This window comes from Mus musculus, chromosome 18, assembly GCF_000001635.26.
Source record: "Mus musculus strain C57BL/6J chromosome 18, GRCm38.p6 C57BL/6J".
NCBI classification, from domain to species: domain Eukaryota; kingdom Metazoa; phylum Chordata; class Mammalia; order Rodentia; family Muridae; genus Mus; species Mus musculus.
In genome coordinates this window covers 28,901,365-28,929,199 of record NC_000084.6, presented here as the reverse complement: position 1 = coordinate 28,929,199, position 27,835 = coordinate 28,901,365, and the positions used below count along the sequence as shown (strand labels likewise).

At 37.6% G+C, this 27,835-nt stretch overlaps 2 long non-coding RNA genes across 2 annotated transcripts in view; both read right to left on the bottom strand.

The window, feature by feature from the left end:
- 4930474G06Rik (RIKEN cDNA 4930474G06 gene) overlaps nucleotides 1-27,835 on the bottom strand; it is a 438,013-nt gene that overhangs the window by 68,977 nt on the left and 341,201 nt on the right. The window lies entirely within an intron of this gene.
- The window catches only part of Gm33948 (predicted gene, 33948), a 65,771-nt gene that overhangs the window by 8,787 nt on the left and 29,149 nt on the right, over nucleotides 1-27,835 (bottom strand). Inside the window, exon 6 of the long non-coding RNA NR_155537.1 lies at nucleotides 5,076-5,149. This is a non-coding gene — a long non-coding RNA (predicted gene, 33948). The remainder of the gene's footprint in view (nucleotides 1-5,075; nucleotides 5,150-27,835) is intronic.

The following is a 27,835-nucleotide window of genomic DNA, read 5'->3' as shown; positions in this document are numbered from 1 at the left end:
TACATATAGTTGATAGATTCTACTTCTGATATCATTTGGCAATTATATAAAGAACAAAGATAATTCTGAGTTATCAAAAACAAATTCAGCAACTTATATATGTAAAACAACTTTTTTCTGAATATAAAGAATTAGTAAATATATAAAGAGATTTAGCATAATCTAAAAATACCATAAAACATATGATTCCGATTTTTGAACTAAGGTATATGGACTTTTGATCACTATGTAACGCCCATCTTGTTTGCATCAGGAGAGAATGTTGATGACTCTGGAATCGGTTTCTTTACTATACGTAGAAGAATCCAATTAGTATATGTTTGATTTTCGAGTATTTATTGTTAATTTCACTTAAGAAGTTTTTTTACTTTGTTTATGAGCTGAGAAAATGTATTGCATATACTAACTTTCCCCTGCACAATGATCCCAGTAGGAGAATAAGTTGAAGGCAAAATGACCAACATAAAATCATTTTTATGATCAATTCAATCCGCATATGCATCTTGCCATCTTTGTTCTATAAGAGTTAATTCTTTTTCTGTTTCATCTATTAGCTATCTTGGATTGTTTAAATATGAACCTCCTTGTAATGTTTGAAAAAATTACTTAATCCATAAGTACTTAAACCAATAATAACCCTCAGTCAGTTAAAATTTCCCATTAAAATTTGAAAATTGTTAAGATGTTGCAATTAGTTCCTATGAATCTTTATCTTTTTAATTTTTTTTTGTTGAATGATTTTATAACACAAATAACTAAGTGAATTACTTATGAGTATTTTCCTGAAGTAATCTTTAACACTTAGCATGGCAGAATTCTTTGTATTTCTTTAAACATTTTCATTAAATTAGCTTCATGAGAACCAGCCAACAAAATGCCATCCATATAGTGATAAAATGATATAATGAGGACCTACTCAGTAGTTCTGTGAATTATTTCTAATGGCTGTGGTACAAAATATTGATATAAAGTTGGACTATTTAACATTCCCTGTATAAATATTTTTCAATATTATATTTTTACTGGACCACCGTTATTCACAGTATGTGCAGAAAAGGCAAACTTTCCCTAACCTGCTTATGCAAGGGTACTATGATGAAGCAATGTTTCAAGTCAGTTATTATTTTAGCCCAAGATCTCAGTAACAAAGATGGTGAAGAAAGTCAAGGCTATAAAGGACCCCTAGGTTTAGTTAATTTATTAACTGCTCTTAAAGCCATTATCTTCTTCCATTTTACCAATTTCTTTTTAACAAAAAACATAGGGGAATTCCATGGGCTGGTAGACTCTTCTACATATTGAACCTCCTGTTGCTATTATAGTAGTTGTTCAGGTGAATGCAATTTTTCTTTTGTCCTGAGCCACTGTTCTTGCCAAAGAGACTGGTTTGCCAATCTTTTTAGGGACAAGTCTGCCAGCAGCAGCCCCTTTTATAAATTTGGAAACACAATCCCTCTGATATCTGTTTCTTTGATCATGAGTATAGCTTGTCATTGTTCTCTGTCACCTGTATCAATAACTTATCCAGGAACAGCTACCATATCACCTCCAGTGCCCTATTTGCTTTCCCTTGACTTGCAGGAATACCAATTTGAGTACCCCATAGTTATAAAACATCCATTCCTGATAAGTGTATGGGTATGTCAGCTACATAAGGTCTTAACTTCCCTGTTTGCCCTTCTGATCTCACACAGGTAATCCACTGAACACTTTGTCTTATTTGTGATAACTTACCAATTCCTATGAATTGTGTGAAAACTTTCTGAAGTGGCCAAACTGGATTTCAAGACATGGGAAAGTATATGAACATCTGTTCCTGTATCTACCAAATATTTAAACACTGTTCATTTGCAGCATTAATTTTGATCTTTGACCATTAACCACTGTTTGCCAGATCATACATTTTCCAGTTCTCCAAAAAGCCCCTGTTCTTTCTATTGGAGTGGCATGGCCCTTGATGTAAGAGAACAACAGCTGAGTAATTCTAGTCCCTGAATTAATTTGCATCTTCTTTTTTCACATACAGCACAATTTTAATTTCTTACTTGCTATCACCATTAGTATACCTGGATGCACAATAAATCTTTGAAATGTTAATCTACTTCTCAAGATGATTCCTACTGTCTCTGAAGTTAAAGGACTATAAACACCTGTGGTTAAATTTTAACATTCAACATTTGTGGATATTGTACAAGGTGTATCTCTAGCCAGTTACAGAGCTGAACCCTCTTCTGTAGCATGAGTAGGATCAGAAAAGTTTAGTGTGTATTTTTTTGCCTGCTTCGTACTTCCTGGCTAACCAAAGGAAGATGGCTCATAGTGTTTGCTGTGGAGCCTCAAGAAGAGTGGCTCCTTGGTCTATTTGTCAATGCCAAGAAGTTACCTTGTATGTCTCTCTTGGACCTTAGGCTGACTTTTGCCCTTTCCACAGCCACTTCAATACCCTGGAAGACTTTGTGTTTCATAGCAGCCAGAATGTGCTGGTTCTCTTCTATGAATACCATATTATCTATGGTTAATGTACCTTCTATTTTGAACCCCAAATATTTTAACCTTACAATTTCTTTTGCAATGTCTAAATTCACCACAATTAAAGCATCAGCCATTTTGATTCCATATACTTCTAACAATAATTTGCCATATGATATTGACATGATGCTCCTGAGAGCCAATACCAGTTGTCTCTTTTATCCATTTGTCTATAGGTGCTCCTTTTCCTTTCAATGGTCTGATTGCTCTCTTACATTTAGTATTTGCGTTTTCAAATGTGAAGATCTCTATTAATGATTGTCTCATTTCAGGCTCTGATATGGCTCTATGTACAGCTGAATTTACTCTCTGGAGGAAGTCACTAAAGGCTTCTGACAGACCTTGTAACCTAAATCCATGGAAAAATGAGGTGTATTATTGTCGTCCCCCCCTTGGCTAATCAATCATTATCCCAAGCTCTTAAAGCTGCAACACAACATTATCCAATTATGACATCATCATATCAGGTTTGTTCTTATAGGTCAGCATAATGCCCTTCACCAAGCAGTTCGTCTTTAGCAAAATTTACCTCCCATGACATATATATTGTTCTATTTCTGTGGCTTCATGCCTCCACTATGACAACCATTATAATTGTCGACCAACTTCCAGTATACCAGTCCCTTTGAATCTTTGGGAATAACTGTATGCTGCATAACTTGGTTACATCTAGTGAATGGACAATACAAGTCAAACAATACAATGGCTTCTTTAAAATGCTTTAAATCTAGCATTTCTAATAGATGCCATGTCACATCATTATACACATGGCCACCAACCTTAGCAGGCATATCCTGCACAAAGACTAGAAAGGATGAAGATGCCTGTGTAGCCTCAAGCAAATCCTCTATTAGTGCACTTGGCTGAACACTAACCCATTGCTCCTGTCCTGCCTCCTGCTTTTCCCCATCCCTCATTTCACAGAGGTGCTCTGGGAACCTGGCAGTGAAAGAGTGTGGACCAGGGTAGGGTGGCAGTTTGAATTCTAGCTCATTTGCTTCCCTCTTTCTACAAACAATAAAATCCTGGTTTCAGACACCAAGCCTAAACCTGGTTGTTCTTTCACTGGTTCTTTTTACCTTCTAAGCACTTCAATGTCTATCTGCAACATCTTTAAGTGCATATCCAACTCTGAAATTCATTCTAACTTAAGAGAATTGAGTGGACCCTCTGAGTTTTCAACTTTCCCCATAATCTTTTTCAAAATAGTATACATGAAAACCTGAAACAAATTGAAAACAGAAACAAACAAACAAAAAACAAAAATCTCCCTTCTGGAGCAAGGCAAGAGCCTACCGAATTGCAGTAGCTGTTCTTTTTGCCAACCTTCTTAAACAACATTGGCAACCAACCCAAAAGTGCCTTTTCCACTAGTACATTAGAAGCAACCTGTAACCTTGAATTTTTCTCTAAATCTACTTTATTAAAGGTTTTTGAACACTTCAACCTCCCTTTTAGCCCACTGACTAGAGGTAGGTTGAAAAATAGGTTTATAGGAAAGGGGGACTGTGGATTTATTTAGAAGTTCTTTGGGGCAATTCAACTCTTCATTGTCAGAATATTAGCAATCCAGCTCAATAGCAAAAATCAAGTGTGCACCAGTAGCAGTGACTTGATCCATCAGAAACTGCAAGGATCCTGAGTTACCATGAGTTAGCAGAAGTGGCAATTATCGTTTGACTACCAAGAGAAGTTCTTTGGCACATTTCTCTCTATGAAATGAAGACCAGCAAAAATCAATAAAATATTGCAGGGTCTGGGAAGACTAGCAAAACACTGCATGACCAGAAAAGATCAGAAAAGAGTTGCATAGCCAATGAAGGCCAGAGATGCTTTTCACAGCCATCAAAGACCAGTAAAGCATTGCATGGCCAGTGAAGACACACTAAACATTGCACTGTGTCACAATGCAAAACAACTTTCATTGTTTATGGGTTTCTATTTATACTCTTTCCAAAAATCACATGCCCTTTCATGTATCTGCTTCAGCAAAATACTACATGTCCTTTCATGTACTTCTTCAGCAAAACATCCTCTCACATGTCTGTTTCAACTAAACATTCTCTCACAAGACAGTTTTCAGAAAAGCATTATGTGACACAACTGAATTTCCAAAGTAACCAGAAGTTTCCTCTTCAGAACTTAGAATGAAAAGGATGAAATTTGGAAGATCTTTTTAAACAAATGGTAAAAGTGAGAAGAAACAGAACACTTAAAAAAAATCAGAGAAAATGGAATGAAACTTTGTCTCAGTGGTTAAGAATCTTGTTGCTTTTGTAGAAGAGCAGAATTTAGTTTCCATCATCAAAGTGAGATGACTTATTGCCAACTCTAACTCCAGCTCCAGGACATCTAATACCCTATTCTGGAGTCTTTGGGTACTGATACTCACACATGTACAAACACTCATAGATATGGTACAAAGAGATATAATTTTAAAATTATTTAATAAAATAAAACTAGTGAATAGAAAAGGTCAATCTATACCCACATACAAGAGCACACACACACACACATGCAGACATACACAGCAAACTACAAATTACCTGTAAAAAGAATGAACAACTGCTATGTGGACAAAGTCAGTGAGCCTGTAGAGCAACGGGGCTTTGAATATGACCTGAGGAAATGAAGGAAAGTTAGTCAACAGGTGCCAAGACATACTAGTTAGGAGAGACCCTTTTAAGTGCTCAATTTCAATGCAGATGAACATAGTCAACATAATATATATTTCGATGTAACATGAAAAGATTATTGTTTTAATGATAAAGAAATAATATTTAGTTAATAAGGTATTCTTAATATTCTCTTTTTATCATTATATAATATATACTTGAAATAAAACTTTATATTTACACTATAAGTAAATGAAAAAATAAAATGTACCAGTCAGTGTATTGACACTGTCCCATAACTGCAGGACTTGGGAGAGAAAGGTGATAGGATCTAACATTCAAGTCAATCCTGGGCTAAACAAAAGTTCACAGCAAGCCTGAGACAGTGATACTTAGCCTCACATATACCAATGGGAATGTAGCCCAGTCTAAATGATGATTGCTCGTAATGCTCAAGGTCAGGTACTCATCACTGCACAAGTCAATGAATGAAACACCCATTCAATCCACCAATAATTGCAAATAGCTAAAGAAATAAAAACATGAAAGGTACAAACACATGAGAGAGAGAGAGAGAGAAGAAAACAGGTTGCTAAACACAAGATATGGAGTAATGTTCAGAGTAAGGTTGATGAGATGGTGTTTTGATTGATTGCTTGAAATAATTCATTGCTTAATATAGAGACAATCTTAAAGATCAGGAGTAAATGACACAAAGGTAAAGATTGTTTAATAAAGGGTTATGGAAGAAGTAAGAGAAGACTCATATTCTAAAAAGGTTTTAGAAATTTAACTAAAAAAGGAAGATATATGAACTTAAAACATTCAAACTCTGAAGACCCTAGAGGATGGAAAGATCTAGCTCTTCCACTTATTATAGAAGTAACAGTGAAAATGTTATTATTTATCAAAGGATTTAAAAATTCTATACAACCCCATCAAAACAACAGAGAATTTCTTTACTCTATTAGAAAACAATGATCCTAAAGTTCAAATAGAAGTCCAAAGACCCCAAGTAGTTTCACATTTCTTATCAATAGAGGAATGTTTTATGTGTCACATTATTTGATATGAGACTGTACTATAGAGATAAAGCAGCAGAAGTATCATAGACACTGACAGAAAACAGACACACAGATCCATGAGAAAGAACAAATGCTCAGGAGATGAAGAAGCACACCTGCAGCCACTGAATTCTTAATTGTCTTTAAGTTCTAAAAATCAAATACATTAAGTTGTGTGTGTGTGTGTGTGTGTGTGTGTGTGTGTGTGTGTGTGTGTGTGTGTATGGGGATTTCAGAGTGAAATATGCAAATTATTTATTTACTTATTTTTCTTTTCTTTTACTATGTGAGTCCCAGGGATCAAACTGAAGTTGTTACACATGGTGATAAAGAGTTTTACCCGCTGAGCCATCTCACTAACTTAAACATTTGACAAAGGTCCCACAAATACACACACACACACACACACACACACACACACACACACACACACACACACATTCACATCAGAAAGGAAAACTTCTTTTACAATTGGTGCTTGCAGATTGTTACATATAGAAAAGGAATCTAGATCTGTAATTCTTATACAGCAGAACAATCAGTTCTAACTAGACCAACAACCTTAGTGTGCAACCTAAAAATTACTTAAAGTGTTAAGAGAAAATAAAGGGCAAAGCTCTCAGTTTCTAGTCTTCACAAAGACAGTATGAACAAAACTACAACAACACAGGGACAAGCCCTAAAACTGACAATAAGATTTCATGGATTTTAAATACTTCTACATTGCCAAAATTAAGAGGCAGCTTTCTAGAATGTTAACATAATGTTACATAAAACAGTAAAATAATATACTGAATACATAAAAAAATAAAAATCTTTAATCTTTCAAATCCAAATAATTTACTTAACAAGTTGACTATGAACTGAACAGACAATTTTCCAAGGGAGAAATAAAAATGTCCAAAAACACGTCAAAAAGTGTTCAGTATCCTGTCGTCTCAGTTATACAAGTTAAAACTGCCTAGATCGTCATGAGATTCTGCTCACAATCCCTAATTAGACTGTGGAAATATAAAGAACAGCAAATTCTGGGAAGGATATAGGGAGGAAAGGTCTCTATTCAAAGCTCTGGTGTGTAAATATATAGGCACTAGGGAAGACAAAGTTCAGTTCCTTATAAACTGAGAGACAAACCATCATAGGAAGTCGTCATCATTTTAGAGGAGCAGTTCTTTTTTCCCAGGTGCAAATATCTATCAGGACAACATCCCCATATATAGACATAGAAGCTGTAGATATCCTCAGGGAGCTCAGGTAGCAGGGACTCTGCAGCTGGACCCAGGGGACTCTTCTCTGCCATAAAATAATGTGGTTCAATCAAAACCTGTTTATGTAAATATTATGAGAAGAATAAAGTGTACAACTAATCAGCTCTTTGGGCCTAATTGATAATAACCAGGTAAGATATGATAATTTCTGTCATTCTAGGTGTCAAGGCCTTAGTTTTAATTAGATAGTTGACAGTCACAACAAGGCAAACTGCAGCCTTATAAAATGCTAATATTAGGGTGATGTGTATTTCATTCTTTGAACAAAATACTTGGACCTTCATACCTCTCTTTGAGTAAATCTGTAGGTTTATTTTTTTTAAATGCTCATTTTTGTTTAAAATTCTCTGCACTGTAGCTACTTTGCTTATATATAAACACATGCACAAATATGAGTAATTTGCAAATATGTAATAACCTCAGCAATATTGTTATGTGTAAACTTCATTGTGAAAACGTATATTACGATATTGACAAGATGGATTTTAATTGTTCATAGAACTCAATCTGAGAGAAATATTTTACAGTATAAATGAAAATAATTTTGGATTGCTAACATTGAAATTGATGGAAAGAAGATTATATATGTGTATCCACATGTATATATACATGCACTTTTAATGCATGGAAAATGGGGTAAGTACCACAATTAAAAATATGTATATATTCACCATTACACAATACTTTGACATAAGTACCAGGTAGTTTGAAGAAGCATAAACGAGGGTCACTGTTGCATCCTCGCCTCTGCTTACTATTTAACACTAAAGTTGTTTAGTGAGATTTATAAAAATTGTACAAATGATATAAAAGTTTGGGGTTGTTTATTTATTTAATATCTTTATTTATGTGTAATTAAAATGTATGAGATGTCAACAAGAGAAAACAAAGCATATTGGGTCTTCATGTACTTCCCAAACTTGTTATTGGTGTTAGCTGACCAACACATGTTCTGGGAACCAAACTCTAGTCTTCTCTGTCCTTCTGTTTGGTTCCCTTAAACACAGAGCCTTCTTCCAGCCCCATAAATTAATATTTTTAATGGAACACTGAGTTCAACTCTCACTCTATTACATACTTTACTTCAGGATGTAAAGAACTTCACAAAATAGCTTCAGTTTTACACTTTGCACACGTATTTTGGCCTTTATGGTCATAAATATTGTAATTGGTGTAAAATGATAAAAGTATAGTCTTGATTTGAATTTCCCTAATAATATATAAAGGTAACTATTTTTCCATAATTCTTTTCATCTTTGAAATGTTTCTTAAATTAAACTCAAAGTCAAAATTCTTATAGGCACAAATTAGGTTTTTCTCATAGATATAAAACAATTCTAAAATTTACATGGAAGCACAAACTCACTCAAATAGCTAAAGCCATTCCAGGGAAAAGACCAAAGCTATAAATATCAGATTCCATTACTTCAAAACATAGTCCAAAGATCCTGTAATCAAAACAGCACAGTATTATAAAAACACAGACACTGCAGCAGCCAGAAAGCAAGAGTTCTCACAAAAATTTCACGCAATTCAAGTAAAAAAAATTACAGAAGACACCAAAAGTAAACACTGGAGTCTCAACACATCTTTTAAATGGTGCTGTGAACCTCAGTATTCTGCAGAATACTTAAGTTTGATTATTTTTATGGAATCCACACATTTCTTTTATGAGAAATGTAGAGCTAGCTTTTCTGTATGTGTTTATCTCCTCCCGGTCTTAAGACAAGGAAACAGATTCAAACCTGTCTCTACCGTGATGCTCCTGAAGCACTCTGGACCACTCACTGAAGAAGAGGTTTATATAACCCCCACCCCTATCTAGAAAGATGTGAAATAGAATAAGAATAATTTGGCTTCAGGCATAGAAGTGACAAATGATATTTCAGATTCAACTCATTAAAATTTCATGTTTAGTTTCAAAAACTTTAAAAGCTATTTGGGTATAAATGAAATAGTCACTTAGTGTCTGGTCTTTGTACTGATCATTTATAATCTATCTTTTTTTTTTTCTTTCTCATTTCCCTTGACTAATAGATGTATTCCATTCTGTATTGTGATTATTGCTATTAGTGCCTCTTTCTCATTCATTTACCTCTTTGTATAACTTTGTACTTTAGCAAACACTGTACAAAAATTATCTCTTTTAATCATGACTCACTTAAACCCTGTGAAGTATCTTAGAGATGATTCATTAAAATTAATGAACACCAAAGGCAACTGAGAAATACCCACATGTGCAAAAGTAAATTTCCAAAGATGACCTTTATATATTATACAATAAAATCTGTAACCACACCAGCTCTACCTCTGAGTTTCTTTGCACGACATCTTATGCAAAAACAATTGCTCTTAGGTACCGAATCACTTCTGCAGCTGATAAGGTCTTATTATTTTCTCTGAGAACCTTAAGTCTATTCTATTAGTTTTACTGCCTGTGTTAGTTTTCTATTGCTGTAATGAGACACCATGGTCAAAGAAACTTACGAATGTAAGGTTTTAATCTGACTTAACCTTTGAGTCTGTGGCAGTGAAATTCATAGCTTGATTCGTGTGTCTTTAGCAGAGAAAGAATACTGGGAGCAATGATAATCTTTTGAAATCTCAAAGCTTACAGTATATGAAACACCTTCTCAACTAATACTACAACTCCTAATCCTTCCCAAACACTCTACCAGCTCAAAACCAAGTATTCAAATATACAAGTTTATACAGGTCCCTCATTTAGAACTTCATACTGACACAAATTTTTTCTTCTCTTATTTACATATCAATGTTAATATAACTTCATATTTTAAAAATTATGTAAATTAATTTTTACATTCAATATTGCATTTCGCGCCCCCCAACCACCCTCCAACTGCTCCACATTCCACACCTCTTCTTCACCTCCCCCACCCCTGTATCCACTTGGATACTCTCATCCCCACCCCACGTGATCTCTAAACTCTCTGGGGCCTCAAGTCTCTTGAGGGTTAGGTGCATCATCTCTGAATGAACAAAAACCCCGAAGTCCTCTACTGTATGTGTGTGTGTGGGGGTGTGTGGCTCATATCAACTGGTGTATGTTGTCTGTTTGATGGTTCAGTGTTTGAGAGACCTCAGGGGTCCAGATTAATTGAGACTGCTGGTCCTCCTACTGGATTGCTCTTCTCCTCAATTTCTTTCATTCACTCCTAATTCAACAACAGGGGTCAGCTGCTTCTGTCCATTGGTTGGATACAAATATCTGCATCTGACTCTTTCAGCTGCTTGTTGGGTCTTTCTGAGGGCACTCATGCTAGGTAATATTGTCAGGCCTTGGGACCTCCCCTTGAGCTGGATCCCACTTTGAGCCTGTCACTGGACCTTCTTTTCCTCAGGCTCCTCTCCATTTCCATCCCTGTAATTCTTTCAAACAGCAACAATTATGGGTCAGAGATGTGACTATGTGATGGAAGCCCCATCCCTCACTTGATGTCCTGCCTTGCTGCTGGAGGTGAACTCTATAAGTTCCCTCTCTCTACTGTAGAGCATTTCATCTATGGTCTGTCCCTTTGATTCCTGTGAGTCTCTTACCTACCAGGTCTCTGGTACATTCTGGTGGGTTCCCCCTGCCTCTCATTTCCTGAGGTTGCCTGTTTCCATTCTTTCTGCTGGCTGTCAGATCTTCAGTGCTTTTCTCTCACCGAATACTAGATCAGGTTCCACCCTCCCCTCCTCAAAAAACTTCCCTCCTCTCCTCCACTTTTCCTCCTTCCCTCCCTGCTTGTATTGCTTTCTTCTCTCTCCCAAGTGGGACTGAAGGGTCCTCACTTGGGCATTTCAGCTTGTTAACCTTTTTGAGTTCTGTGGACTGTATCTTGGGTATTCTGTACTTTCTTTGTGGCTAATATCCGATTATTAGTGAGTACATACCATGCAAATCCTTTTGGGTCTGAGTTACCTCACTCTCAGTCAGGATGATATTTTTTAGTTCCATCCATTTGCCTTCAAAACTCAGGATGTGATTGTTCTTAATAGCTGAGTAGTATTCCATTGTGTAAATGAACCACATTTTCTGTGTCTCTTCTTCTGTAGTGGGATGCCTAGGTTGTTTCCAGCTTCTGGCTTCAGAAATAAGGCCACTATGAAAATAGTGGACCACTTGTCCCTGTGGCCTGGTGAGGCATATTTTGGGTATATTCCCAAAAGTGGTATAGCTGGGTCTTTAGGTAGATCTATTTCCAGTTTTCTGAGGAACCTCCAGATTGATTTCCAGAGTGGTTGTGCCAGTTTGCAATCCCACCAGCAGTGGAGGAGTGTTCCTCTTTCTCCAAATACTTGCCAACATGTTTTGTCACCTGAGGTTTTGATATTAGCCATTCTGATTTGTGTAAGGTGGAATCTCATGATCATTTTGGTTTGTATTTCTCGGATCACTAAGGACTTTGAACATTTCTTTAGGTGCTTCTCAGCCATTCTTCAGTTGTGAATTCTCAGCTTAATTCTATACCCCATTTTTTCATTGGGTTGTTTGATTTTTTGGTGATTAACTTCTCAAGTTCTTTATATATTTTGGATCTTAGCCCTTTATCAAATGTGGGGTTAGCGAAGATTTTTTTTTCCCAATCTGTAGGTTGTTGATTTGTCTTATTGACTATGTCCTTTGTCCTACAGAAGCTTTCTGGTTTCATGAGGTTCCATTAATCAATTCTTGATCTTAGAGAATGAGCCATTGGAGTTCTGTTTAGCAAATTTCCCCATGTGCCAATGAGTTCAAGACTCGTTCCTGCTTTCTCTTATATTAGTTTCAGTATACTTGGTTTTATGTTGAGGTCCTTGATCCACTTGAACTTGAGCTTTGTACAAGTTGACAAATATGGGTGTAGTTTCATTCTTCTACATACCGACAGCCAGTTAGACCAGCACCACTTATTAACGATGATTTCTTTATTCCATTCTATATTTTGTTGTCTTTGTCAAAGATCAAGTTACTATAAGTGTTTAGTTTTATTTCTGTGTCTTCAATTATGTTCCATTGATCATTGTGTCTGTCTCTGTACCAATACCATGCAGTCTTAAACATTACCGTTATGTCGTAAAGCTTGAGGTCAGGGATGGTGATTCCCCCAGCTATTCTTTTATTGTTAAGAATTGTTTTCACTATTCAGGGTTTTTTGCCTTTCCAGATGAATTTGAGAATTGCTCATTTCAGGTCTTTAAAGAACTGTGTTGAGATTTTGATGGGGATTGCATTGAATCTTTAGATTGCCTTTGGTAGGATGGCCATTCTTCGGTGTTAATTCTGCCAATCTATGAGCATGAGAGATCTCTACATTTTCTAAGATCTTCTTTGATTTCTTTCTTGAGAGACTTGAAGTTTTTGTCATATAGGTCTTTAACTTGTTTGGCTAGAGTTACCCCAAGATATTTTGTACAATTGTGACTATTATGAACGGAGTTGCTTCCCTAATTTCTTTCTCAGCCTGTTTATCCTTTGTATAAGGGAAGGCTACTAATTTCTTTGAGTTAATTTTATATCTGGCCACTTTGCTGAAGTTGTTTATCAGCTGCAGAAGTTCTCTGGTAGAATTTTTGGGGCCACTTATGCATGCTATCATATCATCTGCAAATAGTGATACCCTCATTTCTTCTTTACCAATTTGTAAATTTGTGATTTTTTTTAGATATTTTCTTTATTTACATCTCAAATGTTATTCCCTTTCCTTATTTCCCCTCTGAAAACCCCCTATTCCATCACACCTCCCCCTTCTCACCAACCCACCAACACCAGCTTCCCTGTCCTGGTATTCCCCTACACTGGGGCATCGATTCTTTACAGGACTGTGATGGTTTGTATATCCTTGGACCAGGGAGTGGCACCATCTGAAGATGTGGCCTTGTTGGAATAGGTGTGACCTGGTTGGAATGGGTGCACTGTGGGTGTGGGCATATGGTCCTCACCCTAGTTGCCTGGAAGTCAGTCTTCCAGTAGCAGTCTTTGGATGAAGATGTAGAACTCTCAGCTCTGCCTGCGCTATGCCTGCCTGGATGCTGCCATGGTCCCACCTTGATGATAATGGACTGAACCTCTGAAACTGTAAGCTAGCCCCAATTAAATGTTCTTTATTTATAAGACTTGCCTTGGTCACGGTGTCTGTTCACAGCAGTAAAACCCTAACTTAGACAGAAGTTGGTACTGGAAGTAGGGTATTGCTGTGATGGGCCTAACCACCCTTTTATTTGAAAGAATGTGGATTTTGGGACTTTGGATTTGGAAAGCAGTGGAACGCTTTAAATGGAGCTTAATGGGTCATCCTAGTAGGAATATGGAAGACTTTGTTGCTGGGTGTAATTTGAACTGTGTTGACTTGGCCCGAGAAATTTCAAAAGAGAAGAATTTCAGTATGTGGAATAAAGACTGTTTCTGTGGTATTTTGGTGAAGAATGTGGTTACTTTTTGCCCTTGTCTGAAAAGTCTGCCTGAGGTTAAGGTGAAGAGACTTGGATTAATTGAATTAACTGCATTGACAAAGGAAGCTTCAAAAAAGCCCAGCAGTGACTTTGTTCTCTGGTTAAGTCTCACAAAGAGAAGTTTGAACAAGCATAGCAAGCTTAGAATGGCCAAATATAAAATATATGGTTCGAGTATTAAAGGCATACCAGGAAGTGAAATGGAACAAAATCTTGTGTTCTAGGAGATAACAGATTAAGGGAGTAGGACCTTGGCGCAAGACCCTACCCAGTTAAATTTAGATCCAGGCATGATGGCACACACCTTTAATCCCAGGAGACTGGCATGCTGATCTCTGTATTCAAGGCCAATCTACAGAGCAAGATCCAGGATAGCCAAGCTTAGGCAGTGAAGGATTTGGAAAACAGAAAGCCAGTGACAATGTAATATTACAAGCGGGTCATGTTCTAATTCCTGCCAGCAGCAGATCTCAGCAGCTTCAGCCATGTGGCTCTGGCTCTAGAGTTACGAATGGAAGGAACTACTGGGACAATTGATGCTGGTTAGCTGGAGCAAAGAAATTACCAGTGATTATGAAGAGACCAGCATCACTGAGGTGAAATCTTCTGGAAAGTGTTTTCTGGGAGCACAACGAAGCTGAGTTCCAGAGATAGCCAAGGTTGTACCTTGTGCTGCAGCTGAACTTGGTAATGTGTAAGAATCACCCAGGTGGTACTGGTTTTGAAGGCATGAAGGTTTCATGAAAAACAGCTGAGGCTTGGCACTGTGAGAGGTCGTAGAAGATCATTGGAGAAGGTATAGCCTCAGCTGTAGTTGATGGCTCAGGACTGAAGGGGTCATGCAAAGGATTTGAGGCTTGGCACCCTGAAGAGAGCCTATGAGAGGCTATTGGTGAAGCTTAGTTGGAGTGGAACACCCCAGTGTATTGGAGATGTCAGTACCATGGGATGATCACCAAGAACAGCAGCTGTAGTGAAGTGGATCAACCTGAGCTTAGAGTACTACAGAGGGCAGAGCTGGAAAAGTGATGCCAGCCCTTAGGAGGAGTCCAAAAGATCAAGTGGAATCCCAGACACTGAAACAAGAAGCTGTAACATTGAAGTTGCCTTGGAGACTCAAAGATGTTAAAAGATGCCAGAGCCATGGGATACATGCTGAGGAAAGCTTCTAACTGGGGGTGGAAACAGCCCAGGAGAAAGCAGTTTGTTGCAGTCAACTAAGATGAAAAAGGAGTGGAGATCTGAAGACCGCTTTGACATCAACCATGGAGATGCAGAGTTTGGAGTTTGCCCAGCTGGTTTCCTGCCTTGCTTTGGGGATTACAGTTAATTAAGTTGAATGCATCTCAGAAGAGACCTTGAACTTTGGACTTTTAACATTGTTGTGGCTGCTATAGACTATGAGAACTTTGAAAGTTGGACTAAATGCATTTTGCATTATGCTATGTTTAAGTATGGCCCCCATAGACTCATGTTTTTGAGCAAGTCTATGGAGACCAGGGAGTGGAATGTGATGGTTTGTATATCCTTGGACCAGGGAGTGGCACCATCTAGAGATGTGGCCTTGTTGGAATAGGTGTGACTTGGTTGGAATGGGTGTGTCACTGTGGGTGCGGGCATAAGATCCTCACCCTAGTTGCCTGGAAGTCAGTCTTCCAGTAGCAGCCTTCGGATAAAGACGTATAACTCTCAGCTCTGCCTGAACCATGACTGCCTAGATGCTGTCATGGTCCCACCTTGATGATAATGGACTGAACCTCTGAAATTGTAAGCTAGCCCCAATTAAATGTTGTTTATTTATAAGACTTGCCTTGGTCATGGTGTCTGTTCACAGCAGTAAAACCCTAACTAAGACAAGGACCAAGGACCTCTCCTCCCACAGATGTCCAACAAGCTATCCTCTGCTACATATGCAGCTGGAGACATGGGTTCCTCCATCTGATCCTTTGGTTGGTGGTTTAGTCCCTGGGAACACTGAGGGTACTGGTTGGTTCACATTGTTGTTCCTCCTATAGGACTGCAAACCCCTTCAGCTCCTTGGGTCTTTTCTCTAGCTTCTCCACTGGGACCTTGTGCTCAGTCCAATGGTTGGCTGAAAGCATCCACCTCTGTTTTTGTCAGGCACTGACAGAGCCTCTTAGGAGACAGCTATGTCAGGCTGCTGTCAGCATGCACTTGTTGGCATCCACAGTGTAGTATTCTTCCTCACCATATTTTACAATATTTATAGTAGATCTCCAACCTTGTTTGCTGTCAGTGTAATACAATTAGTAGACAGTTATTTCTGTGATCACTACATCTCAAATCACTGTTGTCATTGCTTGGTACTAGTTCTATCTTTCTAAACTAGTAAATTGGATACTATAGTACACTCTTTCTTTTTTCTGCTTGCTTCCTCTTGCACATTTTCCTCGTTTCAAATCCACATGTAAGGAAACTGTGGAGGAAATGATGGTGCTTTTCACAATGAAGACAGTGACTGATGACAAAAAAAAAAAAAAAAAAAACCCACAGCATTAGGCTTTGATCATTGCCATGCTCTGAGTGTGTACTTTCAGGAATCAACTTGGCAAGAACACCAGTAGGAAATATATGTGACCAAAGCATTGTATGCTCCTGACCAAAATGAGGTTATGCACAGAAGAATACAGCAACAGGCGTTCTAATTACTGGGTGACAACATCTCATCATGGATTTCAGTTGGGAAACTCTAACATCTGAGGATGCTGGTTGTTTTTATTTGCTTATTACTATCTGCACATGTTCCAAGCAAATGCGTGCTCATGTCTTTTCTGCTGTAATTGGATTTTTTCTGTAGAAACTTCTTTGCATGTTCTGCTTAAAAGCAATTAATCAGATACAGAAAGTGTTTTCTGTACTAGAGCTGATCATGCTTTACTATTGGCTGAACCAAAGTTCTAAATATGGAGGAAGCCCGGTTACTGATGGTTTTAACTATGGATTATAATTTCAGTATGAAAAATGTTTAAGCAAGCTTTATTTAAATTTGATCAAAGAATGCTCTTTTACTTTCCCACAAAAATTTTGTTTTAGTTTAGAACTGATTTAATTAGAGGGAAAGGTATGGAATTCTTGGCTTTCCTGCCACATAGGCATTCAATGTTAGCAAGAACATTTGTAGAAAAATATCATATTACTTTGTGATCATATGAAGGTTCATGTTTTGGTAAATATTAGAAAGTTCCTTGCTCAGTTTTGTATCTTGTTTTCCAAACTTATTCAGCTGCTCTGGGTTTGTTTTTTTCTTCTAACTCTAATATTTTTGTCTTCCTTTATTTCTTTTTCTTTTTTTTATTAGATATTTTCTTTATTTACATTTCAAATGTTATCCCCTTTCCTGGTTTCCCCTTCAAAAGCCCTTTATTCCATTCTCCCCGACCCTGATCTCCAACCTACCCACTCCTGCTTCCTGGCCCTAGCATTCTGATACTGGGGCATCTTTTATATTTAGTAGGTTCTTTTTATTTTAATTTGGGGGCTAACATGTCCAGCATTTTTCTTGTTGATGTGAAGATAACCTGTCATTTTTCAGTTGTGAGGAATCTTCTAATTTCCCTTCAGACATATTTCTGTACTTCTGTCTGTCTTCTCTTTTCTGACATATTGGAAAGTTTCCAGGTTTTCTTCCATTTTGTATCTTTTCATGTGTCCCAGATGCTTTTAAAACTTCATTTATTATGATTGTGTGTAGCTATATAAGTGCACATGGGTAAACAAACTTGTCACTGTGTAGGTAAAGTAGATAACTTTGTTGAACTGATTCTTTTCCCTTTATTTCAGTTCCAGAGATCAAATTGGTTGCCAGGCTTATACAGCAAGAGTTGTTCACCCACTGAGTTCTGTTATTAGTCAGCTCAAAACTTTTGTTTGTTTATTTGATTCTGTGTACTATAATCAGTGATCTCCTATAGCTGTATTATATAGAAATCTAAGATCCCTGCATCCAGTATTTGGAAATAGTAAATTTATAATTATAAATGATTACTATGAAAACATGTAGATTCACTAACATTACTGACAGAATGCCACACCACAGAAAACCAGAAGTTTGCTGAGATTGTCTTGCTACCATTGCCCAGTTGCTGCCACCTATGCCCCATGAGGCAAGGAGTTCCAAAAGATAGCACTGTACTGTTGGGACTAACAACCCTAGGAGAATGATATTGTAGTCTGTAACCTGCACTCAGTCACTATATAGAAATGTCCACAAACCTAAGAGGATCCTGGATCACCCTTATGAGAACCCTAACTAGTTCATGTTCTTTCACACACTTTTCAAAGAACACCTGAAGGATGCTGGTTCTTGCTCCGTGTGCTAATAAAATCAATCTTCTCAAGGTTGAGGTTAGACTTTGCTGTCTCCCCTGCCTTTGGTCCATTTGTTCTACCTCTAAATCTAGAAATTGCAAGCCAATTTTTAAAGAAAAGTGTGTCCACAGCATCAGCTGTGTTATTCTAGAGGGTTCATTAAACATATTTATTGTTCTCATTTTTTCTTTCAGTGGAATGTATTGTATTTAATTGCTATTGTTATCTAATTTTACTTAAATTATCTGAGATAGTTGTTGTATCCAATCAGGCTCATGTCTGATCATCTGCTGCTGCACCACCTCAAGGCTTTCAAAGGACTCACATTTATGTTATGTTATGTCATGTTATTTATTTATTTTTGTTTGTTTGGCTAAGTTTAATGGCTTCCACCTTCACCAGGAATTCTTGTTTTCCTGGGTGTTGACTTCTTATATATATATTTTTTATTCCAGGGTGTTTATAATTTGTGTGTGTGTGTGTGTGTGTGTGTGTGTGTGTGTGTTTAACTTACAAGCCTTGTTATATCACTACTTATAGGTCACAAGAAACAGACTGATTGCCACAGGAAATGCTCTAGCAATTGGTACCATTCTCATGCTGACTGTCAGTTTCTTTTCCAAACATGGTAAAGCTATTTATTTTGCAGTGTGTGAAAAAATACACAGAAATGTTCAAGGAATGCTTTTGGTTTCTCCAGAGGTTTTGAACTAAAAAACAAAAAACAACAACAAAAAAACATGTGTATGCCTGTGTCCTCGTCTAGGTTTGTGCACCAGTGTACAAGTGCCTACAGAGTGTAGGATGCCCTAAAGCTGGAGTTATAGGCAGTTGTAAGCTGCCTGATGGGATAACTGGAAATGGAACTCAGGTCATCTGGAAATGAGACACAGTCTCTTAAAGATGAAGCCCTGCTTCTAACCCATCTATATGTTTTCTTTTTAAAAAAAGATTTTCTTCATGCTTATGACAGCACATTGTAACAAACAAAGCTTAACTGAGCATTTATGTGTTAGTTTAAGTAATAAATGCATTTACATTAGTTGCTTGCATCAATATTATGTAATTAGCCATCATTATATCTTCCACTGATTTTAAAGTAGTAGATTATAGAATTGAAAATTTTACAAATATACAATGTAAAAGTATGTTAAGCAAGAGCAGTGCTTAACAACATTCTTAGTTTCCTCTTCATCTTGGAAAATCTCTTCTCCTCTTTACTGATGGCACTTTTTTGATTAGCCAACAACTGTGATAAAACAAAACAAAACAACAACAACAACAACAACAACAACGAAAACCAAAAGGACCTAGGGTCAATTCTAGTCCATACATTTCAGAGGCCATGTGTTGTTTGCTATGTTTCTTGCCTTTAATCTGGAAAGAGATGTGGGTATGAAGAAGCTATAATACTGAAATATCCTGGAATGTGAACTAGCCTTGGAGATGTCAAGTCTTTAAAGATTCCTTTTTGTAACATATCAGAACCTAACTGGCACTGTGTTTGTGTTGTGTGTAGTTTTTAACAGCAAGTTCCTGCCTCATGAATATTTATTACATTTTCCCCTATGCTCTTCCTGTTCTTTCTTCCAAAAATAAATTCCCTTGGGCCAAAGATCCTTCTAACCCTTTTTATTTTTCTGTTTCTCTGCATAGGGTATTTTAAATATAGTGTATACATTCTTGGAAATAAAGACAATACTTTTTCACATTTCACCAAGTTGGACTATCCAGTCTATTTAAAATATTTATTTTTGAGACTAAATTTTATTCAAGAAAAACCATGTAGGGTCTACTTTTCACCATTTCCAAGAATGTGTATGCCCAGTGAGCCAGGAGGAAGGTTGAAGAACAGTATGTGGGATTTGGCATCCCATGAAATAATATGAAAATATGTTAAAGTACAGCTATGAAAATATATTTGTAAAACAAGTAATTTACAAGAAAAATAAATTATTTGTATTAAATGGCCCTTTAAAAATAATAATAAAAGCAGACTGCGTTCATTTGTTTGGCTATTCATTCTTTCCCTTCCAAGTAATCCTGACTGGTTTTAGTCCATACCCTAGAGCGATTGCACATGTTTTATAACAGATGTTTTATTGCCTGGAACTTTGCAAAACTCATCCATCCACACTAGTATAATATGCCCCTGACACAACCAGGACCGAAGATAAAACAGCAAGATTGCAAAGCAGACCAAAAACAAACTTGGAAAATCATTGGGGAACTTAGCAAGTGATATAGGCTTGAGGTTCTCCACAGGATATATTTCCTCTTTCTTAATTAAACCTTGGTTTTAAAAACTGAGAGCCATAAGGTCTTGATTTTCTAGTTTGGTCCTTGTTCTGGGGTGCTGTTTGCATCAGACAAAAAACAACGGCCACCATGCCTTATTACTTTGACCTGAGCTAATAGTTTATGATTTACTCATATTTTTCTGACATCAGAGAAGAAAATCTGTTTTCCTTATTGCAGACCAGGGCAAAGAGGACCTTTGCCTTTCTCTCTGCCTAGCTAATGTTAATCTGTGATTTCTTTCCTTTTTTTTATTAGATATTTTCTTTGCATACATTTCAAATGTTCCCTATATAAGGTTCCTATACCCTCCCTCTGCCATGCTCCTGAACTACCCACTCCCGTTTTTTGGCGCTGGCATTCCCCTGTACTGGGGCATATAAAGTTTGCAATACCAAGGGGCCTCTCTTTCCAGTGATGGCCGACTAGGCCATCTTCTGATACATATGAAGCTAGAGATACAAGCTCTGGGGGTACTGGTTAGTTCATATTGTTGTTCCAACTAAAGGGCTGCAGACCCCTTCAGCTCCTTGGGTGCTTTCTCTAGCTTCTCCATTGGGGGTCCTGTGTTCCATCTTATAGATGAGTGTGAGCATCCACTTCTGTATTTGCCAGGCACTGGCATAGCCTCATATGAGACAGCTATAACAGGATTTCTTCAGCAAAATCTTTCTGGCATATGCAATAGTGTCTGGGTTTGGTGGCTGATGAAATTAATAGAGGAGAAAGTGGGGGAAAGCCTTGAAGATATGGGCACAGGGGAAACATTCCTAAACAGAACAGCAATGGCTTGTGCTGTAAGATCAAGAATTGACAAATGGGACCTCATAAAATTGCAAAGCTTCTGTAAGGCAAAAGACACTGTCAATAAGACAAAAAGGCCACCAACAGGTTGGGAAAGGATTTTTACCAATCCTAAATCGTAAAGGGGACTAATATCCAATATATACAAAGAGCTCAAGAAGCTGGACTCCAGAAATTCAAATAACCCCATTAAAAATGGGGTTCAGAGCTAAACAAAGAACTCAACTGAGGAATACCGAATGGTTGAGAATCACCTGAAAAAATGTTCAACATCCTTAATCATCAGGGTAATGCAAATCAAAACAAGCTTGAGATTCCAGTTCACACCAGTCAGAATGGCTAAGACCAAAAATTCAGGTGACAGCAGATGCTGGCAAGGATGTGGAGAAAGAGGAATACTCCTCCACTGCTGGTGGGATTGCAAGCTTGTAAAACCACCGTGGAAGTCAGTCTGGAGGTGCCTCAGAAAATTAGACATAATACTACCGGAAGATCCAGCAATACCTATCCTGGGCATATACCCAGAAGAAGTTCCAACTGGCAATAAGAACACATGCTCCACTATGTTCATAGTAGCCTTATTTATAATAGCCAGAAGCTGGAAAGAACCCAGATGTCCCTCAACAGAAAAATGGACACAGAAAATGTGGTACATTTACACAATGCTGTACTACTCAGCTATTAAAAACAATGGATTTATGAAATTCTTGAACAAATGGATGTATCTGGAGGATATCTTTAGTGAGCTAACCCAATCACAAAAGAAGTCATTAGGTATGCACTCACTGTTAAGTGGATATTAGCCCAGAAACATAGCACACCCAAGATACAATTTGCAAAACACACACACACACACACACACACACACAAAATCAAGAAGAGGGAAGATCAATGAGTGGATACTTCATTCCTCCTTAGAATAGGGAACAAAATACCCATGAAAAGAGTTACAGAGACAAAGTTTGGAGCTAAGATGAAAGAATAATCTGTGATTTCTAATAACACAAACTTTGGGATCCAGAGAAACAGAGAAGTCAGTCCTCATAAAGGGGAGGGTAATAAGGAGCAAATGAGCAGTGCAGAAGATATTTTGGGAGGCCCCTAATTACAACACAGTCAACTGAACTGGTTTTGCTGAAAGAAAACTCTTTCATTTTCCTGTGATTGTCCAAGATTTAGGACAAATGTAAATGGATACTGACTTGTAGAACTATTCATATTGCAAAGTTCAGTTTTCATTCTAAATTTTGTTTTTTAGGACTTCTGAAAAATTCATGAGATAGGTCAGGAAACTAGCATTTATGGTGAAGGGTCCTAAGCCCTAACTTCTGTAAATTTTTGTCCTTATCTTGAGGCATCCTTTGTATGACATTCTCTTTGTCTTCCTCCCTTCTGCCATTATTTCTTCTAAACAACACCATTTTATTCAGGATGCTCATTTTGTAAAGGGAAAGACTTCTAGGACTAAGTGTCCCACCCTGTATTGTAGACACAGTTATCATAAGAAAACGGAGAAGACATTTCTCTGTGAAATCATAGTGAGTATGTATTCCTTGAGGAAATATTAATAAGCAAAGCCTTTTTCAGTATTATTTGATAGAGACTCCAAATGGTGTCAATCTCATGATCTTGGTGAAACAGTAACTGTAAAATTTACCTTGGACACTATTTCTACTGCTAGAACACAGAGATTTTGGAAAGCAGAGTACAGAGAGGGAAAGACAGGCAGTCAGAAAGACAGAAAGATATAGAGAGGGACAGAGACAGAGATAGAGGTATGAGCAGAAGAACTACTGCTTAGCTCTCTAATCACACTAAAAGTAGGTAATTGTTATAGGCTCAAGATCCAAGAGACCCAGTCTTTATTTTGAAACAATGGTCACTGTATTCTTCAATAAACACATGCTTAAGAATTATTGGCAAATCACCATGTCCTTGTGATTCTTCACAGAAATTTGGAAAAGTTCTTTATGAACTCTACATCCTATAGAAGGATAATATAAAATATATACAAAGAATTCAAGAACTTAGACTCCAGAAAACCAAATAACCCTATTGAAAAAACAGAGTACAGAGCTAAGCAAAGAATTCTCAAAAGGAATATCAAATGGCCTAGAAGCACCTAATGCAGTGTTCAACGTACTTAGTCATCCTGGAAATGAAAATAAATACAACCCTGAGGTTCAACGTTACACCATTCAGAATGGCTAAGATCAAAAACTCAGGTGATGCTGGCTAGGATGTGTAGAAAGAGGAAAACTACTCCATTGTGGGTGGGATTGCAAGCTAGCACAACCACTCTGGAAATCAGTCAGGTGGTTCCTCAGAAAATTAGACTTAGTGTTACCTAGGGAGCCAACTCTACCACTCCTGGGCATATACCCAAAAGATGCTCCAACATATAACAAGGACACATACTCCACTATATTCATAGCAGTCTTCTTTATAATAGCCAGAAGCTGGAAAGAACTCAGATGTCCCTCAACAGAGAAATGGATTCAGAAAATGTGGTACATTTACACAATGGAATACAACTCAGCTATTAAAAACAATGACTTCACAAAATTCTTAGGGAAATGGATAGAACTAGAAATTATCATCCTGAGTGAGGTAACCCAGTCATAAAAGAACATACATAGTGTGTTCTCACTGATAACTAGGTATTTGCCCAAAACTTGAAATACCCAAAATATAACTCACAGACAACAGGAAGCTCATGAAGAAAGAAGACCAAAGTGTAGATGCTTCAGTCCTTCTTCGAAGACAGAACAAAATACTCACAGGAGGAAATATGGAGACAAAAGTATGGAGTAGAGACTGTAGGATAGGTCAACAATCCCATACACAGCCACAAACCTTTGACACTGTTCTGGATTATCAATAAGTGCTATGACAGGGAACCTGATACAGTTGTCTCCTGAGAGGCTCTGCCAGAGCCTGGCAAGTACAGAGGTGGATGCTCTCAGCCAACCATTTGACTGAGGATCCCCAATTGAGGAGTTAGAAAGGACTGAAGGAGATGAAGGGGTTTGTAACCCCATAGGAATAACATCAATATCAACCAATCAGACCTTTGAGAGCTCCCAAGGACTAAACCATCAACCAAAGAGTACACATGGAGGGACCCATGGCTCTAGGTGCATATGTAGCAGAGAATGGCCTTGTCAGTCATCAATGGGAGAAGAGGTTCTTGGTCCTATGACAGCTTGATGCCCCAGTGTAGGGGAATGCCAGGGCATGGCGATGGGAGTGGGTGGGTGGGGAAACACCCTCATAGAAGCTGCATGTGTGTGTGTGTGGGTGGGTGGGGCAGGATAGGAGTTTGCTTGAGGGAAAACTGAGAAAAGGGATAACATTCTAAATGTAAATAAAGAAAATATCCAATAAAAAAAAAGAACTTCGATGACCTACTATTTCTACAAAATTAAATTGACTTCAATTATTTCATTATATGTGATCTTTGAAGTGACTTTTTCTCATTTTAAGTGAATGTATGATAACAGTTAAACTATAATAGATGGCAAAGGTCATTTGAGCTGAGTGCCCCTAGAGCAGAATGTAGTAGGAAAGGGGTGTGTGGAACTACATAATTTATGCCACAAAGTACATTAAACATTAGAAATATTAGAACGTACATAAACATCTGGAATCATAACAAGAACCAAACATGGATCTCTTGGAAAGCCTGTAGTTACAAAATATTTTATAACCTGACGTTGCCTATTTCCATTCTTTCTGCTGCCCTTAGGGCTTTAGACCTTTTCCCTCACCCAATACCAGATCAGGTCCCCCTCTCCCCACTAACCCCCCTGGCCACTATCTTTCTCAGGTCCCTCCTTCCTTCCCCACTTGTGATTGTTTTCTTCTCTCTACCAAGTGGAACTGAGGCAACCTCACATGGGCAGTTTAGCTTGTTGAACTTTTTGAGTTCTGTGGGATGTATCTTGGGTATTCTGTAATTTTTTTTTGTCTAATATCCACTTATTAGTGAGTACATACCATGTACATCCCTTTGGGTCTGAGTTACCTCACTCTCAGTCAAGATGATATTTTCTAGTTCCATCCATTTGCCTGCAAAACTCGGGATTCCCTCATTCTTAATAGCTGAGTAGTATTCCATTGTATAAATCACATTTTCTGTATCCATTCTTCTTTGGTGGTACATCTAGGTTGTTTCCAGCTTCTGGCTATCAGAAATAAAGCCACTATGAACATAGTGGACCACTTGCCCCTATGGCATGATGGGACATGTTTTGAGCATATTTCCAAAAGTGGTATAGTTGGGTCTTGAGATAGATCTATTTCCAATTTTCTGAGGAACCTCCAGATTGATTTCCAGAGTGGTTATACTAGTCTGCAATCCCACGAGCAGTCGAGGATTGTTCCTCCTTCTCCATATCCTCTCAGGCAATATCAAGAAATAGGAGGTTGAGGGGACCCTCCAGAATGCACCAGAGACTCTCAAAGGGAGTAGGTAAGAAACTCTCAAAGGGAGGGACCTTAGCTAAAATGCCAAGCAGTAGGGAGAGGGATCTTATACAGCCCACCTCCAGCAGGAAGACAAGGCAACAAGTAAGGGATAGGGTTGCCATCCCACAATCACATCTTTGACCCATAATTGTTCCTACTTGAAATAATTACAGGGATGGAAATGGAGATGATCCTGAGGAAAAGAAGGTCCAGTGACAGACCCAAAGTGTGATCCAGCTCAAGGGGAGGTTCCAAGGTCTGACAATATTACTGAGGCTATGGAACACTCACAAAAAGAGACCCGGCATGACTGCCCTTGGAAAGAACCAACAATCAGCTGAAAGAGTCAGATGCAGATATTTGTACCCAACCAATGGACAGAAGCAGCTGACCCCTGTTGTTGAATTAGGGATGACTGAAAGAAGTTGAGAAGGGCAAACCTGTAGGAGGACCATCAGTCTCAATTAATCTGTACCAGTGAAATCTCTCAAGCACTGTACCACTTAACACACAGCATACACCAACTGATATGAGGCCCCCAACACACATACAGTAGAGGACTTCTCACTCACTTTCTCTCCTTCTCCCCCAGTAGCTCCACCTAAACAGTACAGTTAAACATTATTTTAAGTCTTAAGTGCTTTATTGAAAACTTCATGTTTTGAAGATTTAAATACACACATCAAATGTATTTACAAGCAGACATATGTAACTATATGTGTCTACAGCTTGTACATAGGTCTGTAAGATAACAGGCGATCTTGAGATTATAATTAAAAGAAATCAGTTAAGCTCATTATCATGCATTTTCATATACATAGCAATGCATATCATAAGCGGTGGAAGCACTATTACAATCCCATGAACCATTATTTTCTATGTGAGTAATCTCTGAATTTATATCTATCTGTCTGTCTATCTATCTATGTATCTATCTATGTATCTATCTATGTATCTATCTATCTATCTATCTATCTATCTATCTATCTATTCATCCATCTATTTATCACCTATCTATTTGCAGAACAGAAGAATATATTTCCTGTTTTATAGAAATTCCAAGATCTAGAAAGATGAGTGTGACGATTTTCCATAGAATCACAGTGGGAAAAACCAATCAGTCAGTTATTTATCAGCCTGGGAAAATGGTGACCATCATTTCAAAATTTTCTTGAAAAAAAAATTTATTAAACTCATTTTTCTATTCACACAATATTAAGATAAAGGAAGAAAGCTTTGTGGGATGTAGAACTAAGGTTTACATCATATAATTAAAACAATTATCTAAGAGTGTACAGTGATGACTGTGGACTTCTTTTGGTTAATCCTGACATTAGACAATATTAAAAAAAAAAGAAAATGAGTGCATATAATGATTGCATTCAAGGATGTAATGTAATATTGAAGTCCTAGCATACATTGTGAGAGATAGGTTCTATCTGCATTATCCTTCTAGCTGAAAGTCAAAAGAGATAAATGAAGGTTGAAAGGAGTTGGACTGGGAGCTGGTAAGACTGCAGCTCAGGACGGCACTGAGAACAGAGCTGGGGCTTCAGTATTTATTTATTTTAATTACTTTTCTCTTCCTCCTATTAAATGCCTATGCCTTTGTTCTTGATTTGAAAGCCGTGCCATCTCTGTTTAATTACTGTGATTTTGATTGACAAGTATAGAGGACAGCAAAGAAAGAAAGCTGTCTCCTTCATGTCCTGTTTGACACAATATAATGAATGGGAAATGGCTAGTTTATTTTTTCCTTGACAACTTAAATATTTGAAGATGAAATGTAGATTTTAAGAGCATAATGTTAGGGAGCTGAGAGGGAAGAAAAAGAAAGGAAGTTAATTGGACCAGGAATCAAATACAACATTCATTTATGCATTTGCCTAATAGTTTAATCACTGCCAATTTGGGGAAGCCATTCTGTGTAATTGTAATAAGAATTTCATCTCAGCTCTTCCCAGTGAAAAAAGGGTCAGCAATTAGACCCAGTCCACTGAATGCCCCGGCCCTGTGTTGTAGT